Source organism: Sphaerodactylus townsendi, linkage group LG04, assembly GCF_021028975.2.
Source record: "Sphaerodactylus townsendi isolate TG3544 linkage group LG04, MPM_Stown_v2.3, whole genome shotgun sequence".
NCBI lineage: Eukaryota > Metazoa > Chordata > Lepidosauria > Squamata > Sphaerodactylidae > Sphaerodactylus > Sphaerodactylus townsendi.
Window position 1 is genome coordinate 121491005 of NC_059428.1, and position 16352 is coordinate 121507356.

Genomic DNA, 16352 nt, shown 5'->3' on the forward strand with positions numbered 1-16352 from the left:
TTGCAGACATTCACATTATCAAAGTGCATGTGTGTTCCTCGCAGAATCAGAAGACAAAAATATCACGGAAGTGTCCAATGTCTCCAGTTCTCATAGTGTGAACTTTTTTTTTTGCTTTTCTTTATGAGTAACTATGTGGGGAAACATCTTTATTAAGATATAGTTAGGCCTTCAGGGACCAGATATATATTTGTGGGTCCTGATTTGGTTCATAGAATGCCAACTGAAGTCCCATTATTCAGGGGTGTCCAACTCTGGTGCCCCAGATGTTCATGGGCTATGATTCCCATCAGCCCCTGTCAGCATGGCCAATTGGCCATGCTGACAAGGGCTGATGGGAATCATAGTCCATGAATATCTGGGGTGCCGGAGTTGGACACCCCTGAATTCTAGTCTAACAACAGCAACAACACATGTATTGAAAATGCTCTATATGGCATTGTTTGTGTGTATGAACCTTTTATCCTCTCTACTCCAGGTTTCTGGCTAAATCCCAGTAGCTTACTGTGACGAGAACAGAAATGGGTTGCTTGTATTCTCCCCATTCCTAGCTGCTCCTTGGACTGTGGAGAATGGAAGCTTATCTTTCCCCTTGTCCTACTTCAAATAGAAGCCTAGAGGCTTGGGGTGGGGAGAAGAGAAACTGGATGTTTTATTTTCTGTCCCTCCTCACGCTTCTGGCTAAGGGATGCAGTGAGAAGTGTAAGGAGAAGGAACTGAAGTCAACTCTTAGTTGATTGATGAGCTAAGAGTCATCTTCTGATTTCCCACCAGCTTCTATCTGTTCTGTGCATAGTTGGGACACAGCTGGAAATTTCCTATTTGCACCAAACAGGAACAAACAGCTAAGTAATCCATTGGAAAATCAGTTTCCTGGTCCCAACGGGCAATCAGAAAATGAGGTGAACAGGCAGTTACCCGGAACCTTACCTATTGACTGAATTATCTTTGATATGGAAAGCCATCTTTAGGTTGGATTCCACCTAAAATTTCTGCCCCTTATATGGGCAGAAATTTTAGGTGGAATCCAACCTCAAGATGGCTTTCCATATCTGTCTCCCTACAGCAGAGCTTTGGTTCCCCCTACTCTGTTCTTGGGGATATTCCACCCCGCACTGAGCAGTATTTTGGGAGCTGTCAGGAAGTCACACTTCTGGATACAGAAATCCTTCTGACCAGTTGTAAACAGGATCCAAGCCAATGCATAACAAATGTGACTCATACAGTAGCTAATGAAAGAGTTTGAAGCTAACAAAAAGTTTGAATCTGTCCCAATTTTTCACGAAACAACTTTGAATTTTTTGCTGGAACTGAACAGAGGAAGGTAAAACAAGTGGCCCCTGCCAGTAAAGAAACCATCATTCCTATTAAAAAGCAACAACTATCCAGCTCTCTGCCCTTTGCTTTCCCACCCCATTTCCTATGCCTGCCAAGAAGCCAACAGTTCAGGGTGTAAACAACTAACTGAAATGGCTGATGTTGCTTCAGGGGTAAATTTGTCCTATTATCCTCCCCCCACCCTTCCTTTTAAAACTGGGTTGCAATGAATGCCACTGCCTTTGTCACTTGAATGCAGTTCAGAGGAGGCCTGCACAATGCATCTTTGTCTTCCTTCTGCTAATAGCACCCGGTGTAGGTCACCTGCATCATTAACATTTGCAGCAGAGACGTTTACACAAGGCCAGACCCGGTTCTTGGGACTGCGGAGTCCTTTCTCATTGGTTTTTTTAAAAAAAAATCCTGATTTTCCTCCTCCCCCCCAAAGCCTTACCCTCACCCAAATGTATTTAAGGATGAAACTATTAGATACACAATTGGTGAATTAATGTCATGAAGACTGCTGCTAGCAGCTCATCAATTTTTGATATGCCACTCAGACAAATGAAACATAAGCCACCCAGAACAAGGGGACCTTTTGACAGTTCAAAGGAAACCCCTATGGGTGGTTTCCTCTTGAAGCCACACTAAACAGGCTCGAGCTCCTCAGCGGGACGCTGCCGGTGTCTCATTAACCCCTAAACAGGCCCGGCGTGAGCTTTTCTTTTCAGCTATAATTATGCCGCACTTTGATCCTGGTTAAGGCCACCACTGAAAATCGCAACACTGTCACCAGAATGTTATAAACACCCTCCCCCCACTCTAATTGAAAATCAGATTAGACTCTCGTGTTAATTAGCCCGAAAGCCCGCCCACTCGCATGCATTATGATTGCCTCTTAAATACTCGGGGTGTCGAAATCCCTCAGAAAGGCAATGCCGACTTAATTGCAATAACCTGCAAATTAAGTTTAATTTACTTTAAATTTACCGGTTTAGCGGGCTCATTTGATGGTGTTAATGTTCTGGCAAATTAATTATCCGAATTAGTCATGCCTGGTGGAGTTTTGGGGCAGCATATATTGTACAGTGGGCTATTAATAACAGACAAACAGGATAGGATTAATGGAAGGGTTGTGCTTAAAAGTTAGGGCTTTCCAAAAAAAAGAGAAAGAAATGGGATCTTGCATGAATTCAAATATAATCACCATAGCGTACCGTGTACAGACGGAGAATATAAACAAACTGGGATTTATGATCCTCGCCGGTATGCCATCTCGTCGAAAACTGTAAAATATTTCCAGTGAAATATTTGATAAAAGAAGCCTCTCTTATGCACTCAACTAGATCACTTTTGCAAGCAAACCATTTCCCATTAGCTGGTGTCTTTACACCAGACTGCAAAAATGTAAGTGCTTTTTGAGAGTACATATGCGAGCGAGAGAGACAGAATGCATGCTGATAAATAAATTAGAAATAACATCTCATACATTAATTCTACTGTCCACTTTGTGGTTTCGTAAGCTGTAAGAGGGTTTTTTTCTTGTATTTCATTTCTAACCACTGTCTCTACAGGGGCTTCAAAACGAAGTCCTAGGCAGAGACAGACTTGCATATAAACCATACTAAGCACATGCTATTCCCTTTCTCTGTGCCATAAAAAGGGGGAAAGAGACAGACCTCTAATAGCCTTTCAAAATAAAGATGGAATTTGCCTTGTAAACATCTCTAACCGCTCAGTCCTGAAGAAATTGGGGCACGGAACTTGTGAAGATGCAGAAAGAGCAGTACCAAAAATCCATTTTTTTTCCTATTTCAAGGACCACATAAAATGCCTGTCAATATGACACATAAGGTTGGGAGAAAGGGCTGTGATGCATATTTATATGGTCTGTTCTCAGAAACAAAAAGGCCCCTCCCAGCTAAAGCTAAAAAACCCAGGTTTGGGGGCAGAAGGCCGATGTTGTTTCCACATTGTGGCTGGATTGAGACTCAGTTGACTATTCCCACCAGTTTCCCCTTCATGCTGTAGATCAGTGGGTGCCATGAGAGAGAGAACGTGGGAGGGAGGACTTTTCCATTTTGCTAATGGAAATTTAGTCTAGATCCAATTCCTAATCCCCAAGCGTGTTTTTTCCCTTCATTTTTTTTTCTGTAATAGAGACGGGCAGCAATCTACTTATCTCAGGAGAAAATAAAGATGTGCATGCCTTCTGAGGATAGGACTGGAGTGTGGAATAAACCTGGCTTACCATGCAGTTCAGTTGTCCCTGAAGGATAGGGTTGCCATCCCCCAGGTGGGAGCTGGAGGTCTCACACTATAACAACTGATTGTCAAGCAGCAGAGATTGGTTGACTTGGAGAAAATGGCCGCTCTGTGGTATTATTCTCCATTTAAGTCACTCTCCTTCCCAAATTCCAGCCTCTTCAGACTGCACCTCAAAATCTCCAGGTATTTCCTAATCTGGAGCTAGTAGCCCTATAGGGGGAATGGAAACCAACCATAGAGGGCCAGTGGTCAGAGTCTCTTGGACGTGAACACATTTTCTTCCTGTTGCTGGAGGCTCCCTATTACAATTTAGCTTTTCTTAAGCAGTTGAAGAAGTTGGCAATTGGTCGGGGGTGGGGTATAAATGATAAGGAGATCTCCCTTGCCTCAAATCTTCCTTGTCACACAACTATAAACTATTGTGTACTTTACTGATCAGATTTCCTCATTTCTCTCCATCCCCCCTTCTTTTACTTTATTTTTACGTTCTCTCAGTATTACAGGGGCGAAGAACACTTTCAGTACTCATCAAGTCATTGGAGGGTCTTCTATTTCTTTAATTAATTACAAATTTACATTTTTTGGCATACCTAAGGATGTCTCTGAATATGCAGAAATGCTCCCTTGGTCCCCTGGCAGGCCCTACGGACTACCTTTGTAACAGACACTTAACAATGAGCTCAGAATGAAGGGGGTAATTTAAGATCCTTTGCCCCCAAATCTGCACTTTCAGGATAGCGCAAATTATAACAGGGACTTACGCAGGCCAATTGCTTCATCCCCCGCTGCTCTCCTCTACCCCCCGCCTTCAGCTGACACTCTGAATCAGAATCATAAACCTTTAATAAGCATTAAAAACATAAACAAAGGAAGGTCCGATTGGGTCTCATCATATAAAATAATATCTAGATACAGAATTATACGTAACAATAACTACTGCAGATTGTGCAAAAGGTGAATCCTCATTTTGTTGTTCCTCTTTTTAGTTCAGGATATTCTATTTGAGATCTTTTGATCAGTTTTGAGGCCAGAAAATATGCCACCAAGGCTGTTATTATCTCATCCCTATCAGCCAAAAGGGTCTGGAGAAGTGATCTATCTGAATTTTTCTTTCCTCTATTGATTAAAGGCCCAATTAGGTGGGAATGATTTTCTTTATGAAGTGGATGTGAGAGTGATCTGGTTGTGACATCTGTCACCCCATTGATCACCGGGGTTGATTCAGCTGATTTGGCAGGCTAGGCATGTGTTCCCTGCTTCCCTCGCCACTCCATGTATGTCCCTCCTGAAGCGGCACACTCAGTGGAAGAGGGTGACCATCCCAGATAGAAGGAGGTACCATTCTTCAGTCAAGGGTAGACATAAGAACATAAGACAATAGCTGAGCTCCCCTGCTAGAATCTCCAAACAAGTTCAAGCAGCATTTGACACTCAGCAGTTCTCAATATGCTGAAGACAATGAGATTGTTCAAATCATTTGTAATTTTGAGGTTGACTGTCATCCATATACAGATGATACACAGCTATATATACCATCCAGTGATGGAGAAGATATTCTAATCATTGCCTGGCTGTTGTAGTTAAATGACTAAGAGTGAACTAACTGAAAATAAATCCCAGAAAGACAGAAATAGTGCTGGTTGGGAAGGTGGAGGTCTTGAAGAATATTATGTTCCACGCATTTGATGGGGTTCATCTGACCCTTGTGAATCAGTTAAGAGTGCTGGGGTTAATCAGGACCCACGTTATTGCTAGAGAAGCCAGGTGGCACCCACCATGTGGAATGGTCTGCCTGAGGACATCAGGAAAGCTTCCATTCTCCTGGCTTTCCACAAAATATGCAAACTGAATTTTTCAAAAGGCCTTTTCTACCTGGACATTAGTGTTGTACTGTACTAAATGAATCACAAAATTACTTAGACAAATTATTAGGGACTGTGGTCTATAATGATGCGTATATTTTGCTGTAAATTGGATCTTACTATGTAATCTTCCATCATTTACAGTCCAATCTGGGGGGGGGGGGAGGGCAACCTGGCCATGGAGCTGGTGCAGCCTTGTACTAGCATGGGTGTCTCCCCACTGGTGCAAGGCAGCAAATTCTCCAGTGGAGGGCCCGATATGCAGGCAGCCAGGTGCCCCTCACCCCTCCTCACAAAAGATAGAAGTCTCGGCCACAGCAGAACTATGCTGGTGTCCCAAAATGGGTACCAACATGCGGGGAGGGGTTCAGGCCAGGGCATTCCTGGGAGCAAAGCTGACATTAGTCAGCTCCCACCTGGAGTTAGCAATCAGCTGCACCACAACCCTGGCCATAAATACTACCCTTTTGGGTGGCATAAGTCCAGCTGCCCCAGTGGAGGACTTTCCAGAGGCAGGGAGGGTTTTTGTTATATTCTTCCTCCCTGTGCCTCTGGAAAGCCTCCTGGAGGTAATGACGTTATGTGGCGCCATCTCCAGCTACCTCCACAGTCTGGATTGGGCTGTCATGCTATCACTTATGCCTTGCTTCAATTTTGTTTTTGTTTTTCAGATTTCTGGTTGGTTCTATAACCCAAATCCTCATGCACTGTTTATCGAACGTCCCATCCTGTTGAATGTATTGACTCACTCTGTTTAATCCACCCTGAGTCCCAGTGAGAAAGGTGGGCTATAAATAATGTAAATAAATAACACAGAAAAGCTAAAGGATATCTTGCCCCTTGCATTTTAAATACTTTGGCAAATACCTTCACAAATAATACAGGGAATTAAATACCAGCCATATTAGAGAAGATCTATAAATGATGAAACTGCAGAATGGGAGGGAACATTCCTCACCCTAGAAAGAGTTATACATCAGCCAAGAACCTTGGGAAGCTCATACGACAACTAAACAAACTTCAAAGGTCATTTCTAACGAAGGGTTTTTGGCAATTGGAAACCCTTGATAGAGTATTTGGATAAAATAGAAAAAAAATGATGATTAGTGGTTTTGAAGGTTAGAGATTGTTAAAATAAGATCCAATAGAGAAAAGACTGACCTTTACTGTTGTAGTCTAAACATCCAGTCTTACCTAAAGGGTCAAAGAGAAAGTGGGTAAAAATTAATTTAGTGTTAATTCTCAGATGAAACTAGGAGTCTTTATGGAAAACGTGCTTTGTGTTTTTGTGATTTTATAAATGTTTCTTTGGTCATGTAAATCCATTTAAGTACTAATAAAATTTGTAATCGGAAAAAAGGTCGTTGCTGAGGTGAAACTTGACCCCAGCACTGTCCTGAGCTGGAATGGTCTGTACAAACCTGCTTCACACAGTTCTACACAAGAAAAGATGACTTAAGATAATGTCCTAAAATATGGGTTTTTTCTCCTTTTTTGTTTTTTAATGTACAGTCTAATGCATAGTTTTGGAAAACTCTAAAACTAATAATAAAAAGAGGTACTGAACCACTTATACTTGTGGAATGGACTTCAATAATTGCTCCATTTTAAGTTGTTGTGTGTGTACACTACAAAGACGGGGGGCGTGGGCGAGGAGGAGAGAACTGGATAGGGGATGTTCCATGTTAGGACCTGATAGATACTTTTAAAATATAGCTCTGCATAACTAGAGGGTCTATAGTTCAGTGATGCAGGACATATTTCAATCTTGGGCATCTTCAGTTAAAAAGATCTGTAAAAACCTTGCTCCTCTTGAGACTTTGGAGAATTGCTATCATTCAGAGAACTCAGTATTGACAGATCCAATGTGTGTGTGTGGGGGGGGGGGCAGGGTTAATCTGCTGGTAAAAGGGATGCCAGCCTCCACCAGCAGCAATGCCCTCCCAGCACTTACCCCAGTGGAGGAGTTAAACCAATGGTGTGCGGCTGTTACAGGCCTCCTCCAGCACTGGGACACAATGTGGGAAACTGCACTAGCATCACAATGCCCTTGCCATTGCTGTCGGCACAGCACAGGTGGTTGGTGGGTGTGGCCATGGGAGAAGCTGACATTATTCGGCTTCCTCCCAGCCATTTGCCCATGTACTCTGGTGGCGGGGAAGCCAGGGTTGTGTAAGTCCATTCAGCCCCATAGAGGCTTCTCGGAGGTGGAGAGGCTGTTCTGTTTTGCAAGTCTCCCTGCACAACCAGGAAGCTTCTTTGGCAACATCAGGGTGGTGCCGTCGTGGCGCTGCCACGGGCCACCTTGCTGCTTGGATAGGGCTGCCCGTCAGAGTCATGTGATCTGACTAATTATAAGACATGATTTGGTGTTTATGCAGCCTCCTAGCAGAAAGAGACATACTTAAATTAAGAGACATGTAAGTTTCACTCTCTAGTCTAGAACACACAGCACATCGCTCCACATGATCATATATTTCACAATTACATTGAAGCCAGTTTGTCTTTGCATACAGTATGATCCCACTAGGCATCTACCACTCATGACAATAAAATCTTGGCATGCTAACACTGCGCACATAGACGGCAGGGAATCTGCTTAAACATGACTCTGAACATCCAAAACCCCACTAGTCTTCTTTTATGTGCCTGGGACTCTGCAAAGAAAAACGCGACAAACAAAACATCGTTTCCAGTATTGTTTTCTATGTTGCATCAGTTCATCATAGCTTTTTGTGGCATTCCCTCCCCTCTCCCCCACCCCCTTCTGAGCTCAATTATCATGCACAGCTCTAAATGAACCTGGCACATACACAACCACTCATACCACTGGGCAGAAAAGACACAAAGTACAGCACATAGATTATTCCACTTTAAAAGGCTGGTATGTGATGGGTTGAAATTACTTCACTGAGAAGGTTGAAGTGGGGGGGGGGGACAGGGGTTATACCATAAGGGGAATGGAATCCTGTGACACATAAACAAAGGCAGATGACTAATATATTTACATATAACATGTGGTGTATTCATTGCGCACCACGGTGACAGGCTGGTTTATTTCATTCATAATTTATACAGCAAAACCTTATTATATGTGTAACTAGTGCACCTGATGATAATGTAGAGGGTGAGATTAGTTTTCCATTATATCCTGTCATTAAGAACAAAACAGTTTCATTTGTTGATTAATTCCAGGGTAGGTTTATTTCCCCCTTTTCTCCTTATTTGGCTTCTTTATTATCTCCTTCCCCCTGCCCACGAGGATGTTTGTCTTAAATCACGGTGACAGGGAGGTAAGAAGAAAGTCGGGCAGGACTTCTAAAATAAAATTCCTGGGCTTCAAATAATCCTCACTTCTAGAGTCTCCTATGATATTAGAACTGACAATAGACAAAGAAGCTTTCAGAGGTGATATGTTGGTACTAAAAAAAGAAAGATTTTTTTTTTAAAGGAAAAGGACTGTCAAAATAAATAGGGGATCCAGAATTGCTTTTTTGCTTCTGGAAAGCAGAGAAAAAAATATTTCAAAGCAGCACTCAAATGTGAAATTAGACAGTTCATCTGAGGCTATCTGAAACTTGACAATCGCTAAGGCTGGGGGAATGGTAAAGATGCTATTTTCCACGTATAAGTTTAGATCCAGCCAGCTTTTTTCTCTCTGTCTCACTGAATTCCCCTCCTTATTACAGCTTCAGAATAGTTCAGTGGGATCTCATCAGATCTCAGAAGCTAAGCAGGGGAAGTACATGGAAGAGAGACTTCCAAGGAGGACTCTGCAGAGGAAGGCAATGGCAAACCACCTCTGCTTAATCACTTGCCTTGAAAACTACACCATGGGTCACCATAAATCGGGTGCGGCTTGACAGCAGTTTACACATGCACAAACACACACACACACACACACACACACACACACACACACACACACACACACACACACACACACACACACACACACACACACACACACACACACACACACACACACACACACACATGCACTACAGCTCTGATCCCGCCTAGCTTTTATCAATGCTGGTCTCACAATCCCCAGTATAGTCAAAGGAAACCGCTCCTTCCTTCTTCCTCAGCAGATGATGATGATGATGATGATGATGATGATGATGATGATGATGATGATGATGATGATGATGATTTAACTTAATATACCGCCCCATCCCGAAGGGGCTCTGGGCAGTGTACAACATAAAACATCATACATAAAACATCATAATATATTAGCTAGAGGAGCGAATCAAAATTATAAAATTAAGCATCTACGCTCCATCACTATAAAAAATCCCATTTAAAACAGCAGATTTATTTCTTAAATTACAAGCACTGTTCCATGAAACCCGTACTTAAAACCTAAACCCTCCCAGAGAAGAGGGGGGGAAGACAGTGGGTCCCCGTGATGTTAAGGACCCCTATATAGCAGAAAGGAATAAAGGGGGGGCACATTCAGCGGCTGGTCTCTCCAAAGGCCCGGTGGAACTCAAGCTCACGCTCTTACTGAGGCACTGCTGTGAACTCCACCACAGAATCCCACAGGGCCCGGACAGCTGGAGAAAGAGTGTTCCACCGAGGTCGAATGGGAGCCAGATTGGCGTAGAAGGAGGCCTGGCCCTGCAGGTGGAGGGGAAGCCAAGCCACATTATCATTGAGGTGGACTGGATCCAATCCATAAGAGGAAAATAAAGAGACAAGGTGCGGTTGGTTCTCGACTGATTCACCCTATATGTACACCACGGGATGAGCACTGTGAATATGTGAATGGGCAGTGACTGCAGATGCAATCTTCATATTGTCTCACACTAATGTTTTCTGACAGAGTTTATTCACATAGTCGTCATCAAATGAAGGGAATTCGTGACATTGGTGCATGTGAATGACTCCTAGATGAATGTTTGAACTGGCTGCACTGAAAAAACAATGAGGAGATCCTGAACAATCTGAAAGAAATTTGTTATGGTTATATCATGCATGACAAAGGATGTTGCAACTGCCAAGTAATGAACAATGGGTTGGATCAGCCATCTTGGTCACTCAGTCTTACCCAGTACCTATTTTTATAACAACCCCATCCCACATGGCTTTCATCCTGGTAGGCTCCATGATCTCCAGCATAATTTTGGGGTAGTAAAAAGAACTCCAAGTTCCCTTTTTTTCCCAGCAGGGGAGTTGATTGGATCAACCCATTGTGTGTATGAACCAGTCATGATGTACTGCGCCTCAACCACAAACACACACCAGCTTTTTGAATCTTCCCAAATAATGTCCCATACTTGGACTGTGCAAATTCTATGTGGCAGTGAATCATATGCTGGGGATGCCTCAACCTGATGCCTAGAGTTTCCACTGCGCCAGTGCTTACCTTTAACAAGTATTTTCAGCCTTGCATTTGCTGGCCCTCAACATTAGCAAAATAAGCTAGTAAAGTGGCATAAAAGTATGGTAACAAGAGAAAGGCACAGATCAGGGGTTGTGACATAAATTGGTGACAGAGGTGAGATTAAGTTGGGGGGACACATCTGGACAAAAGAGAGTGACAGAGTGGCAATCAAAAGCAGATCAGATTTCAAACAGCTTGTCAACAACCAACCAGTAATTCCTGAGGTAAAAGTTTGCTGATTTTTGGACAATAAGAAATCTACCACTGAAAATAATTCACCCTATAAAAAGACTGTGGGTAAAGCAAGGTATTATTGAGGGAAATAAAGCTATGAGAGTCAGTGGGGTGTAGAGGTTAAGAGCAGTTGACATTAATCTTGAGAACTGGGTTTGATTCCCCACTCCACCACATAGTGGCAGATTCTTATCTGGTGAGCTGGACTTGTTTCCCCACTCCTACACATGAAATCTTGGGCTAGTCATAGTTCTCCTAGAACTCTCTCAGCCCCACCTACCTCACCAAATGTCTGTTGTGGGGAGAGAAAGGGGAAAAAAGTTTGTAAGGCACTTTGAGACTCCTTACAGGAGAGACAAGTGGTGTATAAATCCAAACTCTTCTTCTATGTAAACAGCAAAAAAGTCACTTGTGACAGACAGACAGACAGACAGACAGACAGACAGACAGACAGACAGACAGACAGACAGACAGACAGATAGATAGATAGATAGATAGATAGATAGATAGATAGATAGATAGATAGATAGATAGATAGATAGATAGATAGATAGATAGATAGATAGATAGCAGTTTAAAACGTTATGACACTTAAGAAAGTTAAACCAAATAGTGGAAGCAACAGGCACTGAGGAAAACTGATCTAGAACAGAGAGCATCCATCACAGGTATAAGATAAAAAAGAAAGAAAATCAGATGTGAAAGAGAAATATTAGACTATCAGTAGTGAGCACATATATCTGTTTGGAGTGGGCGCGGGGAAGGAGAGAAAGAGTCTGCCTAGGCAGCAATGAGGCAGAAAGCAGCCTCCCATGATCCTAAAGCTATTTTTGCAAGAGCTCTGTTACAGGAGGAGCCCAGAGAATCGAATTTAGGTTTGACTCTCGACAGATCAAATACGCAGGTAGCAAAGGAGAAGCGAGTGATGCTTGGGAGATGAGGGAATTCCAAAAGTACACATAAGAGCAAGGCAGCTTTTCCCTTTTGTGGAAAGTAGAAAAATATTGCTTTGCTAGTGTTAGTTTTCTGTTTATTCTTTTCTCCTCTAATGCTTCTTTTTTAAAAGCAGCCCACAGCTAAACACAACTGGACACTTGAGATGTATGAATATCCTCTGTGTAATTACTCCTGCACTCTATTTACACACAACTCTCTAATCCAACTATAACCATAACAACAAATTGGATTGTTGTCCTTTTTTAAAAAAAGCTCTGCTGCCATATCACAGAAGTGGAAATAAAGCAGTATTGGCTTTCCCACTGCAATTCCATCACAGGAAAAGCTTTGCCTGCCCGTTAAGCAAGGTCATACATTAACCTAGAACCTATGGACTAACTCAGCAATCCCCCAACACATACCCATAGGGGCCATGATGCCTGCCAGTGTGTGTGCGTGCACGTACACGCCTGCTTTCTTTTTCCCCACAGAACACATCCTCCAACCCTCAGTAGGGAAGGTGAGCTTTCCCAAGAATCTAGGAGGCTTAATTTTTGTTTCTTCAAGTAAAACCCATCTGAAATCAGTTGCTTTCATCACAGAAGTTATTGAACCTTAAGAACATAAGAACATAAGAACTAGCCTGCTGGATCAGACCAGAGTCCATCTAGTCCAGCATTCTGCTACTCGCAGTGGCCCACCAGGTGCCTTTGGGGAGACTCTCCACATGCGCAGGAGATGTAGAGAAATGTGGCCTTCTGCTGCATGCTGCTCACTGAGGCACCTGGTCTGCTTCTAAACAGGCATTTTGCAATCTGAGGATCAAGGAGAGGATCAAGATTGGAAATAGCCATTGCAGATCGACTTCTCCATAAATCTATGTCTGCTAAGCCCTCTTTTTAAAAAGCCATGCCACTACTCCAGGTTGACATTGGGTGCGGCCATAACCACCTCCCACTGTGGCAGCATCAATTACCAAACCACCCAAATCACTTGCGTTGTGTGAAGAAGTGTTTCCTTTTATTAGTCCTAATTCTTCCCCCCAGCATTTTCAATGAATGCCCCCTGGTTCTAGTATTGTGAGAAAGAGAGAAAAATTTCTCTCTGTCAACATTTTCTACCCCATTAAAGAAAACCCCTGTTTAAAATACACTGTTTAAAAGATGTGGATTTGAGAAAAGCCCTCTGTAAAGAAAAACCAGAGCTCACTCAGCCCTTTCTGGCCCACTGCTCTTCTCCACTGCTCCTCTTCTCTGCTGGTTCCAGAGAACCTTCCAATAGTTCATGATTGGCCCCAGCTTCCATGACAGCCATTTGGTGGTTGGTCACACATCGCCTAGGCAGACATTTTGTGATGGTACTCACTAACTGCTATCAAAGTTTCAGATGGGCCCACTGCCTAATAAGGTTGGGGACCACCAAGCTAAGCTAATCATGCAAGTCCTTCTCAACAAATTACTGCCCAGCTGTAAAGGAAACTAGTGACTGGAGGGGAGTAGCTTTGCCAAGTGGTCCTGCATCCAAAAGCGGACGTGAGAAGAAACTATTACTGTAGTTACCCATGAAGGAGATATGGTTCTTTCTGAATTTATTTCTCTCCATATTCCTCAGATGTTTTGCTTGGTCAGGAACCTTCAGACTGTCTTCCCTTAAAAATATGACGACTATGCCAACAGCCCAATCCAAAAGGTGTGTGTGGTAGAGTAGTGGTCAGGGATGGCACCATGGCAGTGCACCCACCCTGTCTCCAATGGGGTTTTAGGTGGCACAGGGAGGGAGGAAAAAAGAGGAAAAAAATTGAAAAATTCTATAGGGAAACCCAACTTGCACCACACTTTTTTGGCAGGGTATGTTGGCTGATCCTGGGCTGAAAGTCCTTTAGGTGTTAACTAAAGTCAGATCTGCCCCCAGGCACCCCCACAACACCTCTCAGAACACCCCCCCAGATCACTGGCACAGCCTTCAATGGCTCAAGAATTATGGCATTGAGGAACACTTCCTGGTTCCTGCACCGCAGTGCCCTGACCATTGGGTAAGTCTATCTGCACCAATGTTTGTGCAATTTTGCACAGTGCTGGAGGCACAGGTGCTGGTGCAACCTTTCACCCACTACCAATGCGGTCTCACCGCTCACCCCCTTTAAATTGCACAATTAATTTATAGGATTGAAGTTTAAAATAATATTAAAGGACTTGAGACCTGGAAATGGCTGTGATAAAATCTAAACGAGCAATAAACAGCAGTATTTTGATAACTACCAATGTTAAGCTAGTACCAAGTATTACCCAGACAAGAGAAAAAATTGTTAGGTGGACAATATTTATTTCTACCCCTGATTCGTGGGTGTCGACTTCCTATTTGAAAAGGAATGTGAGCCAGATGTGAAGAGGCTGCCCTTTACTCTCTTCTCAACTTAAGCAGCTGAACCAGAGCTCCTCCGGAGCATCTCTGTTGTTCTGTACAATACACATCTGCTCCATACAGCTGTCAGCAGGATCCATCACAGACATTAAAAAAGCAGACTCAAATTCATAATTGCCTGACGTAGACTTAGTCACCACTGAAATTATAATTTTATGCCTGTGTTGCACCACTACAGGCTGTGGATGGAGGCTTGTAAAACCAAATGCTCCTCCATACAAGACAAGTCCCTGAGTAGAAAACTAGATGGGAAAAAAAGAACAGTTCTTGCCTAATTTCCCATGAGCCGGGTATTTGTTTTTGCACAAAACAGCATTCAGTTATGCAAATTCCCATTAGTGTTGGTGCAGCCCAGGCTGAGGTTTCCTATCTCAGTGACAACTTCACCATGATCATTTTCATAGGGACATGTCACAAAGACTCAATTTAAGCTTTCATGCTGATAACAGCACTCTGTCATTTATGTGGCTGACAGAAAACCTGTCCAGGACTGAATCCACACATGGGTGGATATTGTGCTCTCTTGAGCATTTACTTCCCAATTGTCTTCTCAGAGGAAAAATCAGATAGCTCAAGGATAGTTCAATACCCAACAGTGGATGGATCCAAACTAACCATTTACCATGATTTATAAACAGTTCTCATCCTTCACCTCCCAGCAATTATTTAGGCAGCATAACCAATTAATCAAACTTTTCCTAGACTGTACCATTTTAGTCAAGAAACGAGGAGTGCACTATTGAACATGGAAAACCTTTTCCTGCGTATGGTTGAGTAGTATGTTCAGAAGAAGGCTAGAGTTGGTTCAAATCAAAGTGCACCTCTTTTTGTCCTCTCATAGGGAAGGAATATTTTGGCTGGAGGAAGAGCCATATAAATGAGATGAAGTTTCCTGAGGCTAGAAGAAGACTTTGAACTTTGCTTAGTGGGGTAATAGGATATGGTACAAACAAAAAAGGTGAACAAGACTTAACCATATAGCAATGGAATTAAGTACCCAAACGTCAAAAAAAATACAAATAAAGGACTGCTAATATAGAAGTTGGATAGATAGACAGATCTATATCTATATCTACAGAGAGAAAGAATATATGTACACACACACATATATACGTAGAGAGAGAGAGAGAGAGACAAAGAGAGATTACAAATTAAAACATCAATACATGTTAAGGGCCCATAATAGCCTACATTACAGATATTTGCTTACTCATACAAAACACAAATAGGTTCACGGTCAAATATTGTCCAGCTGTGCCTATTTGTGATAGGATATGGACCACCATGTTTTCATCCACAGCTGATCTGTGGGGGAATTTGTTTGACCATATTGATTTATTAAAATACCTTTATTCTGCCTTTCCATTGGGGCTGAAGGTATCTCACAACATTGAATTAAAGTAATACATAATGAATAGAGTCCCTTTAGTCCCATCCCTCAAACACCTTCAGTTCAAACCCCAATAAAAGATTAGCAAAACAAAAGGTCTAAACACTTCTAAAGACAGTGACCTCATCATCTCATTAAATAGCCCTTTCCTCAGAATTGAAAAATTCACTAATGGTGAATCCATAAATAAATACCTTGACAACTGGACAGCTTTTCCAAAAGAAACAGTGTTTCTTTACCAGTTAAAACTGAATCCTATAGACAATGGTTTCATATGACATGTATGATATGATAGGAAAGGCAACTTATGCTAACTTCAATCCTGGTCCAATTGAATCAAAAAGAATTCAGTCATTGAGTCCAATGGAGTCCAGACTAAGCCCTCGGGTTATAGGGGAAAAACCCTTCAAGTGTACCTTAAAATAAGCCAAGGGTTATATGAAGCTCTCAACACTAGATCCAGGGGCTGAATGAACACTTAGCCAACATGTTCCTTTGGGACCTCATCATAGCTTTGCCCTTTGAGTGAAAG

At 42.5% G+C, this 16352-nt stretch overlaps 1 long non-coding RNA gene across 2 annotated transcripts in view; it reads right to left on the minus strand.

The window, feature by feature from the left end:
* The window catches only part of LOC125430842, a 234366-nt gene that overhangs the window by 159655 nt on the left and 58359 nt on the right, over window positions 1–16352 (minus strand). The window contains exon 2 of one of the 2 annotated variants that reach the window (XR_007244228.1): window positions 6609–6641. The exons of the other annotated variant lie outside the window; for it this stretch is intronic. This is a non-coding gene — a long non-coding RNA (uncharacterized LOC125430842). The remainder of the gene's footprint in view (window positions 1–6608; window positions 6642–16352) is intronic. 2 annotated transcript variants of the gene reach the window in all.